Genomic DNA, 22,727 nt, shown 5'->3' with positions numbered 1-22,727 from the left:
CTAGGCCTACCCACAGTCAGCATTTCGCCTCAATCTTCCATTTTACATTTTGCCAAGGACTGCTCTGTCTGGAGCAGGGTAACATGTCCAGTGACCTCTTTGAGCCTTCCAAACACAGAACAGAACCATCAAGATAAGCCTTCAAATGGTTCCTGTCCGTTGCCCAACCTTCACCGATGTCATGCAAAAGTGAGGATGGGTCTGTGGGCCTGGGAGTAGAATGGGTACACTTAGAGGCCAATTCTACACCAATAACTAAAACTTAATCAGTGCAAAAAAAGTGTTTGCAACACACGAAACAGAGAAAAAATATAATATTTGCGTAAGTCGATCAGTTAGTACAAAAATAATTTGGTATGGGTTTGTTGGTGAAAAGGTTGCACTGGCATTGGTCATTCAAGGCACCAATCGCTCTGTGCTGTGCAGTGTAATAGAATCACAACTGTCACGAATGAAACAGGCCCTGGCACTTGGCCTGCTCTCAGAAATGCACTTATTGTAAAATCTAGGGAGTGAGAACAGTGGCTTCCTTGTTGGACTGGGCAATTCAAGTCTCGGCTCTGTTTGACTTTATGTGAAGGATGCCAAGAAGTGTTGTAGTATAGCCTAGAACCTGCTTTACGTGCATGTTATGTTCGCATGGCTTATTAGAAGTTTAAACACAATTTTACCTTTTGCTGCTTGTACACACGACACTGCATAGCTGTTTTTGTTAGTTAGCCTTAACGAAGGTCTACACGTGAGAAAAGGTTTGTTTTCGACATCTCTAGACTTACATCGTGCCACTAGTCTGCAAGGTGAGTGCTAAAGCCGTCAAGGTTATCAAAACATGTTAGTTGTTTTTCGACATGTTCGGGTAACGTTCTCTAGACACAACATTTTGGCAGCTGTGAGCCAAGTAAGATTCTGGCATCCTTATTATCACACACTAGCCATGATTTCAGACACTTGGAAGATTTCCGTTTCCAGGGATGCAGAGAGCCTATGCTGATCCAGATGTAATTTACTCTTACTGGGCGGAAAGGTAATGGGGTCCCCCAAAACAAGCCTAGGAAACCTTCTTTAGTTTAGAATACATAGTTCCTATGTAGGGAGGGTGTTAAAATTAGGCGCTACAGGACCTGTTTTCACCATCATTGTAATATGATTTCTCCTTTTGTATTTTATGGAATTGTAACCAAGCTGACCATATTATTTTTAATCATGTGTCTGCTTATATTGGCTAAGATACTGCACATGAGATCACATTGTTAAAATAAACATTTTAACCTTACTGTGTCTCTTATTTACTCCTGTAGTGGACTTGTATGATAGTATAACAAAAGAGTGTTCTCACTTCCCACCATTCCTGAGATGGTCCTAAGTCGCATGTTCTAAGTTGTCTAATCATTGGTTACTTTGCTATAGGACAAGAGCTAATGTGACACTGATGCTAGCGGGTTGGGGTTTTTCTAGGTACAGAGGTGAGTTTCTGGTACACCACAATTAACTGACGTCCTAGGTCTCTGTGCACAGTTCTGTGTACGAGTATGATCCTTGCAACAGTGTTAACATGCCATGCCCAGTACTAAAGAAGCCCGCAGGGGATGGCACTCGCCCTCTACTTGTCCTCATGACTTTCTTGACCTTGCATCTATGTTCTCTGTTGACCCAGAGTCACTTGGGGGGAGCGGTGGTACATTGTGGCTTTTTATTATAGTTTACGAGCGATTGTGGCCCCTCCTCCATAAAGAAAACCCATTTCATGTGTACACTGTCCATGTTTTTATAATTTTTGGAACATACCATTCAACACATAACATGGGGGCTCTTCCAGCAACACCTGTGTAGGAAAGCAATTTGGCTCCGCTTGAAAGGAACCAAATCTAAGCTTCTATTGACAGTAAGTATATAGTGTGTGTGTTTGTGTGTCATTTCTGATCTGGCCTCATTCCGAAAGAATCGTGAAGCGAACAGCTGCTCTAATGATTATGTACAGCCAAGCCTCAACAGGCCGGACTTTCTTCACACAACCATCCCCAGGGTATGTTTTGACTGTAAATTTTGTGAGCATGCCACAAGCTGAGTGCAGAGAAATGCTGAAGTTATTGGCAAGGGTACCTTGGAAGTTGTCTAGAACAGGAGGTACAAGTTTTTAATAGTTTTAAGTCGCATCAGAAAGTTTAGGTGGCAAATAGTCCCAAAGAGAAAGGGTGACTACTGTAATATTTCATTTGCCAAGCCTCTTTTTCATATGCACAGCGGTTTCATGATTAATTGGTAGGAGGACCACAGTAATTCGGAGGCGATATAGCAATGCATCGTCTACTAATAAGAAGGCTGTTCTGAAAAGTACACAATACCTTGAAGAATATTCTAAACTCAATGGGAACCAGTGAAGTTTTCATACAGGGTCTAAATATAGGGGTAGCTACCACCAATCTGGCTGCAGTGTTTTGAATAACTTGCAGGAGGGGCATGAAACATTTGGATAAGCCTAGATATATCAGGCACTGCCACAATCAAGCAGGTATTGACGATGATGGCAGCATGAGGTTTACCATCTAAATTATATGCATGTTATAACTTCACACAGTTGATGTAAGGGAAAACAACGGACGGACGAGACCTGCATGGACAAATGGCTTGTCCGGAGTGGGGATCCTTCATAGATAAAAATGATGCATGTCTCTTTCAAGAGACTTGGGGCCAAGAGGAACTACGTGGTGGTTTTGCATCATTTAACGTACTGGCACTCTGGGGGGGGGGGGGGGGGGGGTGATAGAGATAGACGTCGGTCAGGGGGTCTTACTATCTGGGTGGGTTCCCACCTGGGATGTATGGCTAAGACTTTGAACACTCACTCCAACGATGTTCAATGTGTAGTTCTAGAATGGCCTAACGCCTTTAAGCTTGCTCTGGTCAATGTATATTCTCGACCAGTTAGCATAACTAGTCATTCGAGAACCATTGAGGAGCTGTCCCTTTTTCTAAACACCATCACTAGTGACACTCATCTTCTGGTAGGGGGTGATCTGAATTGCCACTTCGAGCCACTAGCAGGCTTGAGGGATGGCGCATCCTTGGAAGAGGATGACTACTGGTCTATACCATCGACGCAGGCGCCCTCGCCAAGGTCATGGTCTCCCCATTCCATCCAGATTACGGCACTAACTCTTAACCATTCAATTAGGGCCCGCAATGGTCGCATGCCTTCGGACATGCCATCCAAGTGCACTTTTAACAAGCCTGGACAAGTGTTACGGCTGGATTATATACTAGTGGAAACAAGGCTTTGGCCCAGGGTCATCGACCTAAGGGTTACCGCAAGAGCCGAGAGCGATCACAACGCTCTAATTCTGGAACTGACCCCCCCCCCCCCCCCCCCGGACCTACCAAAGACAACACGATCGGCTCTGCGGTCCCTGATACTAGGATCATTCTATCTAATGATAGACGCAGAGTCAGGTGGGATAAACTAGTAGCACACCCAGAAGATGTTTGCAAATTATATTCATGGATAGGGCCCGTATTTGAAGAGGTCTGTGTTCTAATCACACAACCTTCTCCCCCAGACCTCCATACCAAATTACAGGCACTTCATACTGATTTAGCAAGCACCTTAGCTGAGGTATTTAACCCCTGGGTGACCAAACGGAACAGAAGGGCTCACATAAGTTCATCGTATAACGCCGCCTGTAGAAAGGCTAAATCATAGCTAGTACAGGCTTTGAAGAAGAATAATAACAAATGACAAATTCAAGCCAGGAGAACAGAACACAAACGGCTGATTAAGTGTGCAAAGGCAGAGTGGGATCATAAGTGGGCCAACTTGACTGCTGCCCTCGCTGCTCCAGACTCTCAGAAATTTTGGTCTATTGTCAATACAGGTTCTGGAGAGCCAGTATCAGCCATTGAACCAAACGTAGCAGCCGAAGTGTGGGAAGACCACTTCCGCGCTTTGTACACAGCGGAGTATGGTATGGTAGCCGGGGGAATAGAATTGATGCTGTTACCATCTACCCCGCAGCTTGAGGTGGTTGACTTTACAACGGAGGAGCTTTGCAATGCAATAGCTAAACTTACGGTTGGAAAAGCCCCGGGCTTGGACAAACTCCCGGGAGACCTCTTCAAACACGAACCAAAGATATGGAGCCCATATTTACAGACCATGTTTAATGCAGTCCTGAGAGGAATGGCGGTACCCTGTCCTTGGCTGGGCGCAGAGATAGTCCCTATATTCAAGAAGGGTTCTCCTCTGCTCCCAGCCAACTACAGGCCCATTAGCCTCATTGATGTGCCACAGAAGATCTTTGCGAGGTTAATTTTAGATAGCCTACAGGACTGGATAGAGGACCATTCAATTCTTAGTCCATATCAGGCAGGGTTTAGGAAAAATACTTAAACAAATGGAGGAGTGCCCCCTATAGGTATAACAGAGAAATACTCTGTAACCAAAGCTTAAAGATCAATAATGCACAGTGTGCCCAACCTTTTTACAGGACATAATATGTCCTTTCAGAAGACCCCTCACTCACCAACCTAGTTGGTGACATGCTTCATCATCGGGGTCCCACCCCGCAGGCCGAGTGCCAGCAGGGTTTGCTTCGACACCTGACTACAGTGGAGTGGGTAATTTTGTCTTTTTTATATGTGCAGTGATACTAAAAGGTGATCAGTGATTTAAAAAGGGGCCAATACTACTCACTCCAAAACTTTATTCCTGAGTGATTGGACACCCTAAAGATAGAACTGTGACACCTATGTCTAATTAGGTAGACTCCGGTGTTCAAGACGTGTGGTGTTTTAAAATAGCGACGTGTGCTATGTGATTAAAATACAGGTCCACATGTTTCAACCATCTTGCAATTGTGGGTTTTCGTCAGGACCAGTGTAGATGACCTGGGTGGTGCGCACACGCTAAGGTGCGCCCTGCCCTCGATCATTAAAAACGGAACCACAAAACTGTGGCCCTTTGCAAAATCGTGTCGTGTTCTCCCCGTTCTGGAAGAAAAACTCAGAAAGCGGAAATTGGCTGCTTCATGGGTGTCCGGGTTCCAAGAGCCGTATGCTCACGTAACTTGTGGCTTCTGCTCATCGGTTAGGTAACCTACTTGGTTCCTTTGCGGTACGCCCCGTGGAAGTAACCGGCGCCGGAGATCTACTGAAACTTAAATTAGGAAAAATACATCTACCATGGACCAAATTTTGTGTCTGACCTTATTATTTTGGAAAACGGTCAGGATAGAGGGTGGCAGCCTCTATATGGTGTTCGTGGACCTACGCGCTGCCTTTGATTTGGTCCCACGGGGGAAACTATGGTCTGTGCTCCTTGAGCTGGGTATACCACCTCAACTTTTGACTATGCTGATGAGGCTTCACAAGGCTAATTTCGCTCGGGTCAGGTGTGGGAAGAATAGAGCACTCTCATCCAGATTCCCTGTTGACAGGGGGATAAGGCAGGGGTGCGTTTTGGCACCTACCCTGTTCTGCCTCTATATCAACGGGGTAATCGCCCACTTGAACGGTGTGCTGAACACCGATGCCCCAAAGCTGACAGGTAGCAGGGTGCCTGCGATTATGTTCGCAGATGACACCCTCTTGCTGTCTAAGTCTCCAATGAGGAAACAGCGCGTATTGGACGGATTTGAGGCATTTTGTGGTGGACGGGGCTTGGAGATTAATGTTCTCAAAACCAAATTTATGATCTTCAACCCCCCCGCCACCACTCGCTCGAACCCCAGCATAGGTACAACTAGACTGGAAATGGTCCAGATTTTCGAATATCTGGGGGTAACCATAAACGAGAGCATGACGTGGGCACCCCAGAAAATTAAGTCCCAACTGAAACTGGCCCAACTTGCAGGGGGTATCCTCAAGCTCTCCAATACGTCGACTATTAAACCTATTGGCCCACCCTTGGAGATTTATAAAATGCAAGCAAGGGGGGCGGTCATGTACGGCGGCGAACTCTGGGGCTACTCATGTAGGACTGATATCAGCAAAACAGAAAACAAATTCTTAAGACAATTGCTGGCCCTACCAATTAGCACTCCTCTCCTAACCCTGAGGTTTGACTTGGGTCTGAGACCGATAGATGAGGAATTAGGTCTCAAACTCTTAAGGTTCTGGCGCAGGCTCTGGACAAAACCTGAGCTGCTAAATTATAGGCTGGAACTTAAAGAAATACTAAGTTTACCCAATGCAGGGAAAATTCCGTGGCTTATGTACATTAGGAATAAATGTGGGAGGTTGGGAGTACCTGCGCTGTGGTCCGATCCAGAGTCTGGCTGTAATGCGGTCTCACGCAAGCACTTATTGAGACTGTTTTATGACAGTAAGCTCACTGCCGTCCTTCATAATTCTCAAGCTGGCACCCTAACCGACTCTTTTCTAAGGGTCAAAGATTTTTATCACTTTGACTGTTTCTTGGATGACATTTACCCTAATTTAGCTAGGGAAATGTATCTACAATGGAGATATGGTACTCTACAGATAAGAGCCTTTACTAGTAGATGGTCCTCATCCTCTCCAAAAAACTGCCCTGGTTGTAACTGTGACTTAGAAAATGATCTACACGTTCTCTTCTTCTGTCCGGCATACTGTAAGTGCAGGAGGTACTGGCTCATACCTCTGTGCAAAAACTTGGGTTTTGCACACTGTATGCAAGCTTATAGAATACTTAAAACAGAGATAACCAGACCCATTGTATTTGCTGTATCACAATTTTTGGCAGCTATGTGGCATAAGCGTAGGCTTTTAATTATCACCACATAAATTTTGTATAGTAGCAAACTGTAATTAATAGCTTCAAATGAATTAAGGGACATATTGCAAGTTTTATGTTTTTATGCTACAATCTTTTTTTTTTTTTTTTTTTAAAACCTTTATTGTGCACAAAAAAGAACAAATACGGGCCTACAACCATCAGGCCGGCCACAAAACTTTAAGCACAGGTGCGAGCAACGTTATTCCACAACGGCATCAGGTATGATAGCAACAATTAGTAGCCGTGACACAAAATGGAGTCATGTCGCCAAGGAAAAGGAGAATTGAAGGTTAAATTTTAAAATTATAAAGAAATATAACAAAGAAGAATGAAATCAAGGAGAACTGAGTCCAGACAGTAAGTACACAAACATGAGCAGGCAGCATTAATTAGAACAACAATATGAAGAACACCACGTCGAGATGGCAGTAACACACCCAACAATAGGAGTTGCAGTCCACAGTTACGCACTACCCTCAGCGCCACCCACTACCTACTAACCTTCAGGGCAGACCCAGAACTGAAACCAGAACAAGAAAGCGCAGAAATTAGAAAAATAAGGCCCATAGAAACTAAAAGAGAAATTAAATCTACCCCCCCACCCTACAACAATCCGGAGGCTACGGCCTACCCCCCCCCCCCCGGCAAAGTGCCTGTCGCCCAGTAAAGAAACCCGAAATACAGAGGAAGAATAGAAAAGAAAGAAGAAAAGATAAGAAAAGAAAACCATCACACTTGAAGCATCGGGAGGAAGAGAAGAACAAGCCAGTCTATCACTCCCGAAAAGGAAAGGAAACGAGGGAGGAGGAGCCCTAATATTAACAAACTCCCGGTCCCCCAGCCATGTATAGCCCCCTGCCCCAATTGAAGCAATAAAATCGAAAAATACACCAGCAAATGAAATATTGAAACAGATGTGCCCCGGACCCCGAGTCAGTACTGAAATGATCACCCCGTCCATATGGGCGGTAACAGGATAAACCCAGTTCCACCCCACGTGCGAATTCACCAGGATGAACAACAGTAGCAGAACAGATATGGGGAGCTACGACCTCTACATTCACCAGAGAGGTGGCACAGTCAGAAACAGAACAGCCAGGACAACCAGAGTGAAGCCCCGAAGACCACGATCTCTAATCCGGTCGCGAGCGACCACTATACTATGAGGCCCAGCAAACGCCCTCCCCAGTCAGGACAAAGGGACAAAATGGCCGTCGTAATGAGAGTGCAGACAGAGGAGAGCAAGATGGACGCTACCCTGTACAAATAACCCCCACGTCACCATAAGTTTCCAGGACCAGCAAACAGGAAACAAAGAAAAACGTGGCGGAGCCGATAGCGAGCAATTAATCAGGGTAGCCAGTGTATAATGCAGCTTGTGTCAATGACAAAGGTCGCAACACCCAAAGGATGCCTTAATTGGAGAGCAAAACAACCACTAGCTATAATAGAGACAGACGGGGGGAAACAATCTACATCGTAAATACAAATCATGTAGCCAATACGTATCACAATCTAGCCCCGATCCCCACCCGGTAAGACGGTGACACAACCAGGAACCCGCCCCTCCCGCATCAAATGTACACGCTCGGACACCCCCGGCTCATTAAGCATCCCACACCCCAGCATCAATTACCAGAGAACTGCACCCGAGACATCCTCATTGGGGAAAGATAGTAAGTAATACCCTGTGTACCACACACATATCAAGTCTGTCCTGGCCTCCACCAGTCCGTACAGGAATGCAATCAGAGGATCGGCTAACCTTGGCCCGATCTAGGAGGCACTTTGTCACCCAACCATCTTGGCAGTCCGCTGCAATCCGTCTTGACGAGGAAACATGGCCGCCTCGAGGATAAGGAAAGCGCACCATCGCCGAGGGAACTCCGGTCGTCCCCCGCAGATAGTAGTCCAACAACAAAATGTACTCCCAGAGCGCATAAATGGCAAAAGTCGCTGAACGACGAGATGGAACTAGTCAAGGAGAGAGCAGGGGCAAGGGCAGGAGAACAAGCTAGCGATGCACTGCACAGCCAGGCTGGTTCACGAGGCAGACAGCCAATCGAAGAACAAAGGGGAAACACTGTAGCAACAGCAGCGTGAATGAGCGGCAACAAGTCTGCAGAAGCTCCAGTAGCGGTTATATCGGGTGATACAGTAGCAACAGGAGGTAGCGAGGGGCTGGCAAGTTGTAACCAAGTCAGACCTGAGTCCTGTTGAGAGTGAACCCCTCGCGTTCGGCTCACAGCAGGGAGACACGCATCAAGTTTCTCAAACAGCACCGCCGAGGCACGCAGTATCTCCGACCGCACCTCATCCAGGATATTCAACACCTCCCTGTAGGTGCAGTCCGGCCGTGATACTCGAGGCTCTCCAATCTCAGTGGAGGGCTCAAACACGGTCCCCCGTACCAATGAACACATGCCACCCCAGGAAGAGGTCCCAGCGCCATTTCCACCCCGTTGGTGATCAGGCATCGCCATCTTAGCAGCAGTCCACGGAGTGCTGGGAGGGGGGGAAAACGGGGTTCACAGTTTCCGACAGGGAAGTGGATGTTCGCCCCACAACACTTTACGTCCCCTCCTGTGCGCTGCATAAGCGAGGGGCATCCGATGGTGCGGCGGGCAGTCAGGGCAGCTCGATCTTACCGGCCACCAGCGCAGCTAGGAAGAAAGCCGACCGGCATCATGGCGGCCACAAACAAAGGAACCCATGCAAGCCCTCACATATCCGTGCCGGAGCTGCTCCGTGTAAGCTCGGCAGGTCAATGAGCACAGGGCATAGGCAAGACTGTAGACGGGCGGAAGCACTCCCCCAGCACAGGCAGCCACAGCAACAGAGCCTCCCCTTGAGATTTGCGAGGTCCGGCAGGCTGCAGGGAGCGGGCGGAGGTCCGGGGCAGAAACGATCTCCCCAGAGCTCGCGACTCCGGGAGGGCTGAGAGGCCAGAGGGACACCGTCAGGATCGACTTCGTGTCCCGCGCATGTCGGGCGAAAGAAACCCCAGGATTACAGGCAGGATATGAGCGCGGGTCTTCAGGGCCGGCGGAGCCGAGCGACCACACGTCCGTTCAGGTCGCCATCTTGGCTCCTCCCTATGCTACAATCTTTATGGTCTATTTAAAAAAAATAAAATGTTTTGGCCCAGCACTGCTATCAATTTATTATGTATGTAAAATGAATTTATGTGTCACCAATGTACATTGTATTCTAAACATGTCTTGATCTTCTTTTATGGCTAAACGCCGAAATAAAGATTCATAAATGAAATGACTTTGCAGTAAATATACAGATTGTAACAGTTTAGATTGCAATTGTAAATGTACTCTGATTTGATTACAGTAGTGTTACTGATAATGCAATGCTTTTCAGAATACAGTACATATACTTGGTATAGGATTGAGTAAATTTACAGGTAAGTTACTTTTGAGATTACTTTTCTTACAGTGTTGTTGACGTGGATACTACACTGGGACATTTCCTCTAAACAGGTAAGTAAAATCGTTTTTGTTAGGTTTTCAAACTCCACACTTGCCAAGAAAAACAGTCAATGTTACCCTATGAAGGAAAATAGTGTTATCGGTTTTAGGGTAAGTATTCAGTAGTGGGTAGACTCAGGGGTCCCCCAGGGTCAGGGATACGCTCTCGCTACACCCTCAGCAGCACTAGGGCAGCCGGGTGCAAAGTGCTGAGGCCCAATGTTATCCAATGGGGAATAGGGAGCTTCCGGTTGGTGGCTGCTGACGAGCAGGCCACTTGGTTGTGGGAGCACAGCTCCTGGACTTTAGCTCAGGGCAAATGGGGAAAAAAGAAGCACCGAAGGTGCACCCTCAGCGGCACTAGGTCGGCCGGGTGCAGGGTGCTGTTTTGACATTGGGCGCCCTGTATGCAATGGGGAACCTCCGGTTTGCAAAGGCACCACAGGTCTTCTGGGTGCCACCACCCCTTTAAGAGGTAAGTTGGGATGTTGGGGGTTGGTTAGGTACCGTCTGTTGGGCCACCCAAGGCCGTGGGTTGTTGGGTGCAGGGGTGCCTTTTAGGGTTGGATCTTCTTACCAGCTCCTGGTCGTGGTTGGTGGCACCTTCCAGATTTAGGCTGCAGGCGTTGGCTGGAGGATTGAGGCAGGTCAGTGGGTTGCCGGATCTCGAGTCTGGATCGCCGGGGAGACGAACTTGTGGTGTTTGCCAACTTGAGCGTGGGCCGTGGACGGCAAATGCAGAGTGGTGCGGATTCGCCGTTTCCGGCCAGGGCCAGAGGTAGTTGTTGAACAAATCCGGTGTTCACGGGAGTCACAGTCTTTGTGGTTGAAGGCAGGCAAGTCCTCCGGGGTTTTTAAGGTTGCTGGCTGCAGGACACACCGGGATTTCACAGGAGCAGGTTCGAGGTGGAGATAGGCTGGTAGGGCTGGGGCCACGTCAGTGGGCGTCTTCCTCTTGTTAAATTTGGCTCCGCTGTTCGGTCCTTCTTTTCTTGTTGCAGGTTCTTGTCTGAGGAAGAAAGGTTCAGGGGTGCCCCTAAATACTAGATTTAGGGGCGTTACAGGTAGGTAAAAAGGTTGGGACCAATGGGTCCCTTCCCTGGGGTGGGGGTACACCCCCCTATTATGCCACCCTCCAGTTGGAGGGGGGCATAACCCTTTCCCCGGTTGGCTGAGTCTCTCCATCTGCAAGATGGCAGGGACAGAGTTGTGCTTCACCTCGCCTCCCCGACCTGAGGGGTGGAGTTGGCGGAGAAGGGCACACCTCTCTTCCTCACTTGTTTTTCCCGCCGGATCTCCCGTTTCCCTCAGGATGAAAGGGACAAGAGTACCGCAATGCAATGCCCATGCTGGTCATGGCCTCCTTGTAAGCCCGAGAGCTAAACGCAGGACCCTGGTCAGAATGTAGCATGCCAATTGCGTATGTGCCGATAAAGACTCGCAAATCTTTTATAACAGTTCAGACGTCAGCCGAGAGCTGGGGTCTACTTTTTAAGTGAAAATAGTCTCTACATGTTAATATGACGCATTATTTATACTGGGTATTTTATGTCGCTAGCCTAATCCTTATTGGGTGAAACGCCATGGCAGTACACCGTCTCGGTCACCACTGCGATCTCTGTTGCAGTCTGGGCAGTTTTTTGCGAATATGTGATGTTGCAGGCTCATTCCTGGCCACCAGTATGTTGATTGTAATTCTTCTAGAGAATCCTTAAGTGTAAGGTGTCTAAGACCCTCACCCATATGTGCGTCTGCTATTAACAAGCCTCTCCTGTCCTTGTTTGGAATCACTCTATCCCCCACTCCAGGGATTCGAGCAAAAGGAACGGAGTTTGCATCGATTATGTATGTATAATTGAGTGGATACATAAGGGGTAGCGCTGAGCAGTCGCCTTTTGATGACGTTTTTACCGCCAGCATTGTTTCCCCGTCAATGTATTTTACTGAACGCTTTTTTGTAGCTACGGAAGCCGATTTAGTTGGTTCCGCTGTGGCTGTCTCAGCCAATGAATTCCCTGCAACGTGAACGCCATCACGCTGATGACTCAGTGAGTGTATCACGTGAGTCTTTGGTAGTTCTTTCTTTAAAAGAACTATTTGTTCCCAAAGCGATTTTTGCTTTATTGTTGCACCTGTGTCATCTTTGTACCCGTTTTCAACCCATTTCTGCAAGTCGTTATTGTATGATTTGATGCAGTAATATGAATCGCACACTATTAGTGTCGGGAATTCGCGATCCGCATTATCTAGCGCCATTTTTAACGCTATTATGTCAGTTTGTTGTTCTGAATTATTTTCCACTGAGTGTGTTTTTGAAAACAGAGGTTTTAATTTACCTCCGCGCCACACGTTTTTTGTAATCTCGCATGTTGCGTTATAAGCTTCTTCTCCCCAAACTGAGGGTTGAGCATGTCCGTCTGTATGTATTACACAGGCGTACTGTCGTACGGGCAGAATGTCGATTGGCAGAGGATATTCTCTTTCATATTCTAGATTTTTTAATTTTGTCAACTCTGGATCAAAATAGTATTTCACTCTGTCTGTAGCAAGAGAATCTTCCCATTGTATCCATCTCGGATTTAGTGCCATAGTAGGTAAATTACATGGGGTTGTTAATGCCTCAAAGGCTGATTCTGCTGTTCTGACTGTAATTGGTCTGCCGTCAGCTTGATATCTTTCTCTTGCTACAGCTGTTTGAACCGCGTGAACAATGTTTTCCTTAATGCTGAATGTTTTTTCAGCTTCTGTGTACAAATGTGATTTGTATGTTATTGGTACCTTTTCTCCCTCATTTGAGGTTAGGTATGTGAATCCGCATCTTCCTGGGATGACTCGAATCCCAAGGTTGCGTGTGTTATCGCGTGTTTGCAGTTTTGTTTTAACTAACATGTCTGTTTGTAAAGATCTCAAAATTTCTGTGTGTTTTTGAGTCCAATTGATTCTTTTAAAATCTGGTTTTATTAGTTCATAGAGAGGTTTAACCCTCTCTGCATAATTTATAATGTAAGTTCTTCCGAAATTTAGGAAACCTAGAATTGATTGTAAGTTTGTTAGTGTTCTAGGTGCTTGGATTACAGCACATTTCTCTAGGAAATCTTTAGCCAGGCTTTTGCCTTCACTTGATAATTCATATCGTAAAAATAGGACAGTCAGATGAGCAATTCTTGACTTCTTGAAGTTGAATTTGTAGCCCTCTGCTGCGAACCCAAGTATTATGGTGTTCACTCTTTTCAAGTGAGTATCCAAGTCATCATCTGTTAGATAGATGTCATCGACATTAGATAATGCCTCATCATCATATATTTGTAGTAACTCTGTTACTCTCGCTGAGAATAATCCTGGGCTGTTCTTGAACCCTTGGGGCAAACGACAGAAATTTACTGCGAGCCATTTATTGAGAAAGCGGTCAAATATCTGCTTTCTGGTGCTATATTTTGACAAAAGAATCCATTAGAGATGTCTAATGTTGTTTTGTATTTTTTGCGCACTATGCTATTCATTAGTGCGGCACTGTGTGAGTTTTGTACTGCAAACGTTTTGCAGCATGAGTTAAGGTGTCTGTAGTCCAAAACTAGACGATATGAATCATCTGGTTTGGAGACAGGAAACAAAGGATTGTTCATTTGTGAGGCGCATGTTTCAATCACCCCCTGGTATTCAAGTTGATCTAAGATCTCCCTGACCTGTTTTTTAGCTTCTTGCTTAATTGGGTACTGCCTCTGTGCAGTTGGTTGAGATTTTAACTGGATTTTGTGAGGAGGAGAGTCCTCATCCCATCCCACATGATTTTTATATAATGCAGGAGCCTGGGCTACTGCCCACTTTCTTGCAAGTGTATATTTTTTATGAATTGGAATATGATTTGAGAAGGCAGGCATAATAATTTCTTCGCCATGAGGGCACTCCCTGACAAACTCTGGTGGCCAGTCTTTTTCAGCTAGAAGGATGTCATAGCCCTTGGAGAGATTATCCCAAAATAGACCCCTTATTTTCCTAGTCTTATCTCCCTCTATACGTAAAGTTATTTCATATATTTTATGAGGTTTGCTAACTCTGGTATCTGCAGTTTCCACCTGAATGTACTCATTCGTGTCCACTGTCTCCAGATGATTCATCAGGATCTTGCGAGCTATGCTCACTTCTGCTGCGCTGTCTAGCATTGTCTGAGCCCACTCTCCGTTTTTCAGCTGAGTCCTCAGGATCCTCGGCATGTTTTATTATTTTAATGCTGGCTACCTTCTTCTTTGGAAATTGTAACTTTTTACTTTGATGAGCAGGTTCTTTGTCTTTGGACTGGACGTGCTCTTCCCTGTGTTCTGACCGTCCTCTTTCCGATTTCTGCGAGGAAGTCTGAAAAGATCGAGAGGGACGTGTATCAATATCTTGATATCTATCAGGTTTCTTCAGAATATCCCTATTTCTAAGGTTGTATTTTTTCTCAGAGGGCTCCCTCTGGGGAGACTTGTGTCCTTGGTCCGGAGATCTTTCTCTCCGTCGAGGAGACCTTCCTCTGGACTGGAATCTTTTTTCTTTGGGAGTGGATTGTTTATTTCCATCCCAGTTCTTTTTTGAAGTGTTTAGATTATTTTTAATAAATACCTTTTCAGGATTTTCTATTAGTTGGGGTTTCACTGGTTTCCCACCCAAACTATCTCTTCCTAGTTCTTCATAGGATTTTTCTATGATTCTGGCAAGTTCAAATGGTTGGTCTGCTATATCTGTTTCCTTCAATCTTTGGCGGATCGCCACATTTGCTGCTTCCCCTTTTATGTTTGCTAGTAATATTGCCGAGACCTGCTTGAAGTCTTTCAGTAATTTCATACCCAGAGTTAAAGCAGGTTCTGGACCGTATTCATTTTGAATCTGTTTTAGCACCTCTGGTATTACCGCCATGGACGGAACACCATGTGTTTTTGTGTAAATGGAAGCAAAGACTGTACCCCAAGTGTCACAGTCCTCCACATGTGGTGCGATCCCCATTGGGAGACAGATAGTCAGAATTCTGTGTTTCTCCACAGGTGTGGTATCTGGAAATACCGCCTCTATTTGAGTTATTTTTTGTGCTAACCAGAATGGAATTTGTTCCCGTTTAATGGGTACTTTACCTAGACAGGACTGTATGTTCTGTGGTGTGATTTTATTTGTGTTCCCCTGATGAGGGGTCAGCTGTGGAATTTTAATAGCTGGTTGGACTGTTGAAGTCCTCATTACATATTGGACTAGTTGTCTGTGTATTTTAATCAGTTGTTTTAACTGTGTTAAAAGTTCTGTTATTGACATTTTTTCAATGTCTGGATGTGGTGTGTATCCGGCTAGAACCGGCCACGTCGCTCCTGGTCTACCTAGTGGACCGAGCCTGGTGATGTGATCATTATGTTTTAGGGCGCCGCGGCCAGGGCGACTGACGTTGGAATCTGGGGATCAGGGTTCGATCCCCGGCTCCGGCGGCAGGTTAGCCCAGCACCATGTGACTCTGGGCAATAGCTCGCTTAATCTTCCCGACGGCCCCCAGCGCCTAGAGACCCTTACGGGTGATTGTGCGCTTTACAAATGTGGACTTTACTTTTTACTTTTTAAACCAGAGCAGGTGCTCTTGGTATTTGAGTGGTATTTCCACCTCCTCGAAAGGGGTGTACCCATCCGGAGGTTCCTCTATCTTGTAATAATGGAACTCCTTTGTTACAGCGTTTGCTGCTGGAAAATGTATCCATGAATAGAATACTTCTGTCTGCCGATATTCGTGTGCCTCAATTACGAATATAACTGTACCACCTTCGGTGTTAGTCCATTTTCTATAAGTTTTAAGGTTATAGTTTTTCTTATGCTGACCGGGATGAGTATTGCTGTACGAGACTTGTGTCTTCCTCTAGGAGTTGAGCTGCTATTCTAGCTGCCTCCCTATCTTCTTCAGTTTCTGACATTTTACTGTCAAGAAGAGTTTCTGTTGCAGATCAGGTTTTCAAGGAAACAAAGATTAGATGCACAATATTTTGGAACACTGTATCCTTCAACGTTGAATAAACCAAAAACCATACATAGGAGTCTCCTCCTACTAAGTTTGGCGGATTTAACCTTTCACCCACTCCAGACGTCTTTGGAGTTTTATGGGAAAAAGGGTCTGTGTGAAAAAGCACGACTGAGTTACTCTAATGTCTTGCGTTAGATTTATCACCTATCCAAACCGTTGGGCGCCATGTAGTGTAGTTCCTATTATCCCAATAGGCTCTGCGCATTGGAATAATATCTTCAATAGTATAGACGTAGGACTGTGGTTAACTAGGTCTTCTACTGACGATATTAGACTTAAAGTTATGTGTGCCAGCTAGCTCAGAGTTCACTAGAAACTTTCTCGAATAGGCAAGGAGTTTAACCTCCCTGGATAGACAAGAAGGGATTTAGTTTCCGACAACCATAGAACATGACAACTTTGCTCTCCCCTAATCAAGAGTATATCTCTAGAGTCGTGTGAAAACAAAAGACAACTGTTTTACTCAGTCAGTACGTGCATTCTTAGTTTCACCAGTTTGTAGAGAAATAAGAGATGGGCGTGGTTCAATAAAAAGATGTTATTTATTGATCAGTCTGTTTTCTCATACAAGAGAAATGAATCGCTATTATTGCAATACTTATAGTTAAGTAAAGTGCATACAGTAAAAACAGAATTATAACATAATACTGTAAAAGCCTTTATATGGTTTCTTAGCCATATGATACTTAAAATGGATAAAAGATATACATACATATATACATTGACTAATCGTACTCAACTGGTGCTTCTAACTACGCCTACCCCGGTGTACCTGACCTAAGCCTAATACTTGGGAGGGAGTAAGTAAGTAGCAGTTAGTTAAGTTTGTTTTGCCAAGAATCTGACTCAAGAATTCTCTGTAAGGGGTTAGTCAGTTCAGTACCTGGGATTTAGAAGGCTGGAGGGTTGGTATCTCTGTCTCAGGACTCGATATCCCAGTCACCCGCGAGGGCGGCTGGAAACGCCGGAGGCTGGATTTCTCGGCAGGAGAAAAGGCAGCGTCTCTCTCAGCGCGTCAAAAGGGAGGGGCAGCGTCCGTGGGCTTTCTGCATCAGCTGGGCTCTCCGGCAAGTAGCGCTGCACCAAGTTCGTCACCACCGTGTCCTAGCTTAGGGCAGCGTCAGTATATTTATACCTGAAAGGTGGCGTGTTTGACGTAAGGATGGACATAAGACATCAGCAAGAATGTCATACGGATTGGTCATTCTTACATTCCTTGCAGGAGTTTTCGAGCGAAATCAAAACAATAGCTGCGGGGGATTTCCCAGGTCTGTTGGAGGTTTGATTTGTTTTGAGAACTCGGTGTGCTTCTCTAGGGGGCTGAAGGGATAGTGCTTGCTTAATGTGACAGCATGCGCTATGACCTAATCTGAAGACGGGTTTCTGTACCGGTGTATGGACATTAGTGAATTAATAACCGGACAAGGGTCAGAAATAGGAGTATCAATATAGGTACCTAGATAAACACACTACAAAGGCCTCATTGAACGGCAGTAGAGTCTCCGAACTTGCCTGCGGTTTGAGGACCTCAGTGAGGAGGTTAGTCCTCACGGCTGCGACGGGGAGCTCAAGAGCCAAGGCAACACCACACTGTAGGCAGCCCCCCTCCTCCATAGCCACGGTAGGAGGGGAGACAAACCCAGTGTCGGGCGAAGTGTCCAAACCACTGGCCTCCCCTAGCTCACCTGCCCAGTCCTGAAAAGACTGGCACTCCTGTGCCAGAGGGTCCTCAGACCCCTCCCAATCCGCCTCGCCCTCCATCTACAGGTACTCCGGTTCAAATGATGGGGTCGGATCATAGAAGTATTGCACTTCTTTCGACATCGATCGACGCCGTTCCGATGCCGGAACCGGATCGAGGGTGGGATCGGGGACTACGTCATCCAGGGACGACAACCTAGGAGTCACCGCCAGCGGCGGGGCCGTTAGGTCGACCAGCGGCGACCCGGATCCGACTGATCCAGCGGGGCCCTGCGGCGTCGGGACCGAAGTCGCCGACGGCGCCGGGCCGAAGCACCCGACGGCACCGGGGCCGAAGCACCCGGCCCGCTCGGGCTCCCAGTCGGTGCCGCGGGGCCCAAGGCGCCGCAGAACCCGACAGAGGAGCGAGCGACCTCATGGCCATGAGGAAGGCATCGATCTCCGGCGTCGCGTTCTGCCCAGCGACCGGCGGGTATGGAGCAGGCCGCGACGTCTGCGGCTCCAGGTCGCACGAACCCCCGGCCGTGTCGCGCGAGCGTCGGGGGGGTATTGGGAGTCAGAAGAGCGATGTCATCTCTTCGACTCCTTGTGCCTCTTACCTGAGGGGAACCAGACGAGTGGTGTCGAATCGCCGAGCTGTGATGACTCCGGCCCCGCGACTGGTCCCTCGACCTCCTCCTGGACCGGAACCTCGAACGGCGCGGGCCGACTACCAGAGCTCGAGGCGCTTACGGGACCGCTCCCGCCTAGCTTTCGACGTCAAGGCCCGGCCGTCGGGGCACTACTTGGTATTGTGGTCGGCCCCTAAGCAATAGAGGCACCGGCGATGGGGGTCGGTAAACGACATCAGTCGGCTGCAGTCGGCACAGGGTTTGAACCCGGGCATCCCTACCTGCACAGTCGGAGTCGTTAGACTCGAAAAACAGATCAAAAGGATCGAAAAAGTTTAGTCAAAAAAAGACTAAAAGGTACCACTTTTTCCGGATCGGCGTTTGCTGGCGCGGAAAAAAGAAGAAATGACGTCAGCGCGCGAGGGCGGCATCTAAGTACTCCGGCGACGTCATCCCGGCGCCAACGACGCCGGACGCGGAGCCGCAGACGACGCCTACCGACGCGCAGGGGTTCTGCTACGCAAAACTTTCCGGATCCAGACTGACGCCTGGGGATATTCTAAGGTAAGGAATCTAATACTAACCTGTTTCTTTCAGATAATGAGCTCATGGTGTGATGCATTATATTCTGGAAGAGATGGTTTGGTTAAGTACAAGTCTGGATCAGTGTCACCTGGGTTGTCTAATGTGTAATCAAATCTTGGACCTATTGGCATAGGCATTCACCCATCATGTGTATCATCATCGTCATGATGAGATTGAGGAGAATCTTGAGGTGTAATCTGTAGAGGATTCTCAGGAGGTGATGGGGTGTTGAAGGTGGAGGGTGATGGAAAATGAAAGGGACTTGTAGCCACAGTCTTTCTTTTCAAGGGGATCTTGTAAGAAAGGTCCTCCTCTTGAAGATAGAGTTTCTGGTGTGGTTTTATGTGGATATGACCAGTATCAGAGTTGATATGCAGTCTTTTTTGCTTTGGGTGTTGTAGCAAGGTGGGGAGGGAGCCGACCCATGTGGACTGGTTGGTCGCTGACCGTGAATCCCCTCCTTCCCTCCAGAGAGACTGGGAGCCCTGGCAGAGAAGCACCGACACCGAAAAGGAGGAAGGAGCCTTTAATTGGGCGTTCACCAACGACGACGAGAACACGCCCACTGATGATGTCCTGGAGTCCGGAGTGGACAAGAGCAAGGAAGTCCTCTACGCGGTGTGCAACGTCACCCAGAAGGAAGAAGGCGATTGGAACAGGGAGAGAGGAGATCGGCGTCCGGAATTCGTGTGGAGAGACGAGGAAACCCGCGAGCAGAGGAGGGAAGGCAAAGACGGCGAGAGACAGGCAGGAGGCCAACGTTCCCACGATTCGCCGTGCCACACTCCCGAGGGAGGAGTGTGGCTTCAGCAGGTACGGAGGAGTTTGTCAGCCTGGGTGGGGAAGAGAGGCGGTCCTCCCGTGTAAATACTGTAGATATTCTTCCCTCATTCCTTTCCTGTGTTCCCTCCTTCCCGCGTTCCTTCCCTCCCTTACCTACCATCCGCCCCTTGACTTTACCTTCACTCCTCCTGCACACTGCCCCGTCACTATAGATAGTTTTGTAGCACGAATCAGCGGTGTCCCTGTCACTCCGGTAACCCCCTGGGCAATCAGTATTAAAACACTAAACTAACGGCGGTCCCTCTTGTTGGTTCTCTTTTGGCTGGCTGACGAGGGGAGGTGAAAAGAAGACTCCCGAAGACCACCTACGGTCAACAAAGGCTTCTTCCACCGCGACCACGGACCAATCCGAATTCGCCCGGGAAAGACTGACCTCACGCAGCAGAAGAGCATTACTAAAAATAAAACCCAGTTTACCAAAAAAAGGTCTCCGGTCTGTTCCTGACCCACAACCCACGCTACAGGTGTTAATGGAATAATGTCCATTTTCGAATCTGAAGGGGTACCCTTATGTTCCGGTGCCGAAGTTTTCGGTGTTGAAGGAAGCGGACCTTTCGGCACAGAAGGTTTCGGCTCCGAAGACTGCTTGGTCTTGGCTGCGGTGGATTTTGGCTCACAGCCGGACTGATGCATCGAGAGCAGAATTTAAATTGAGTTCGACCCATCGTCTGAGAGCTACCGCGCAAGGTTAGGCCTCGAAGGCCGTCCACAAAGCTTCCCGATCGAAGGGCCTTCCAGTGTCGAAAACGATATGCGGAGAAGTAGGAACGTGTACGGAACCAACACCGTCGAGGTAGAGAGGATTGTGTGTCAAGGGGAACCAGAGATGAAAAAAAAAAACAATCAAACAATGGAGTTGATGACCATGCGCACTATCACCGAAAGGAGAAGTCACCTTACCTCGTGACTAGGAAAGACTCCTTCGAAGAAAAACCACCTGCAAACATCCGGACCCAACACTAGATGGCAGGAGTATGCAAAGCATGTATCTACAGCACACATACCTTGAACAGATAGTTACCGCAGGCAAGTAACTTTTTCTTCTGACAAATACTTCGATCTGCAGATTCCACACCTGTAGAACAGATTTTGCAGAAATACCCTGCACCCAGGAGGAAGGTTGCTAGGTGGTTAGACAAGGAATTCAAGCAAGACAGACCATTCAAATTGTCAATCCCTGCGCACCACTGTATCTAGGCAGTAATGCTTCGCACAATGGTGTGCAAGGATGCCCATGTTGCCGTCTTACAGATTTCTGCAATCAGGACACCTCGAGCAAGTGCAGAAGTTGTTGACCTTGCCCTAACGGCATGGGGCTTGGATCCCCTCGGCGACTCCTTCTTGGCTAAGGCATAGCAGGTCTTGAGGCAGAGGATGATCCACCATCCACTTCTGTACTGCCTTGTCCTTTTTGGCACACAGTAACCTACAAAATGCTGGTGGTTCACCTTAATTCCTTGCTATGATCCAGGTAGTAGGTAACCGCCCGCCTAGGATTCAACCTATGCAACCATTCTTCCTCTCATGGGGAGGGGGGAAGGGGGTAGAAGGTTGGAAAGGAATTACTCACTTACCTCTAACTCCAGTTCTCCAACATTAGTATCTTTTATATATTCAAAAGCTTAAATCATTCCCAGTCGTTAGAATAGGAACCCCAGGTACATTATAATAACAGTATACAGTGTAAAAATGCCATAGGCCTGAAATTATATTGTGTATCTACTAACATCCATCTCATTTGAAAACACCTCAACTTCATCCAATGAGGTGCAAGCTTAAGCTCTCTTACTCTCCCTAGATGCCACCAAAGTTCAGATTTCAAAGCACAAGTGTGAGAATAATATATGATGAACCTCTGACAGGGGGGAGGGAGGGAAGCGGGAGGGAGGGAAGCATGTGAATATATAAAAGATAGCAATGTCGGAGAACTGGAGTTACTGGTAAATAACTAATTTCTTCTCCAACATTGGAACTTTTATATATTCACAAGCTTGCAAGCATTATACATTATAATAGGTAACAAAAGTGGGATGCGGGCTCACATGCAGTAGTGCTTCGCAAACATCTGCCGGCTCTTCCAGAGGGCTGCCCAGCAAACGTCTTTCAGGAACACTATAGCACATACTGTAGGAAGCTGGCACTGTATATAATATACCAAAATAAGTTATAGTGTGCACAGAGTCCAGTGGATCCCCAAAGTTAGGCAGAGGTAAAAGCAGAAAATACCTCACTCTATTTGTGGTAGTGTGGGCAAGTAGTAAGGCATTATCAGAAGGTACTGTTAAGCATTTATTGTACACACTCAGGCAAGAAATGCTGACAAACACTCAAAGACTGAACTCAGACCAATTTGTTTGTATAAAAATATTATTTTGTTGTATTTTTATTTGCTAGAACCAGGACATGCCTGGTACAGGTAAGTATAATAATACTTTGTAAGAATAATGTAATTAACTACAGTTTGAATGCAGTTGAATGTAAGTGGCTTGGTTACAGGTAAGTCATTTGTTCATAAAACACAATTACTTTTCAGATTACTATGTACGTTACTTTTCAAGTTACTTTTCTACTCAGTGTGATACGCCTAGAAACCACAGACATTTTCTAAATAAAAAGCAAGTAAATCAGTTTGTCAATATGCAGTTACTTAAAGTTTCATACAATTCAACTCCACACTTAGAACAATGTTCACATGAAAGCAGTCAATCAAATCAAATCAAATGTTTGTTAAG

General features: G+C 46.8%; 1 protein-coding gene across 3 annotated transcripts in view; it reads right to left on the bottom strand.

Annotated features, from left to right (window-relative positions):
- UBN2 (ubinuclein 2) overlaps positions 1-22,727 on the bottom strand; it is a 647,497-nt gene that overhangs the window by 93,536 nt on the left and 531,234 nt on the right. The window lies entirely within an intron of this gene.

The sequence above is a fragment of the Lissotriton helveticus genome, chromosome 1_1 (genome assembly GCF_964261635.1).
Source record: "Lissotriton helveticus chromosome 1_1, aLisHel1.1, whole genome shotgun sequence".
In the NCBI taxonomy this organism is placed as follows: Eukaryota; Metazoa; Chordata; class Amphibia; order Caudata; family Salamandridae; genus Lissotriton; species Lissotriton helveticus.
This window is presented reverse-complemented; position numbering and strand designations above follow the sequence as displayed.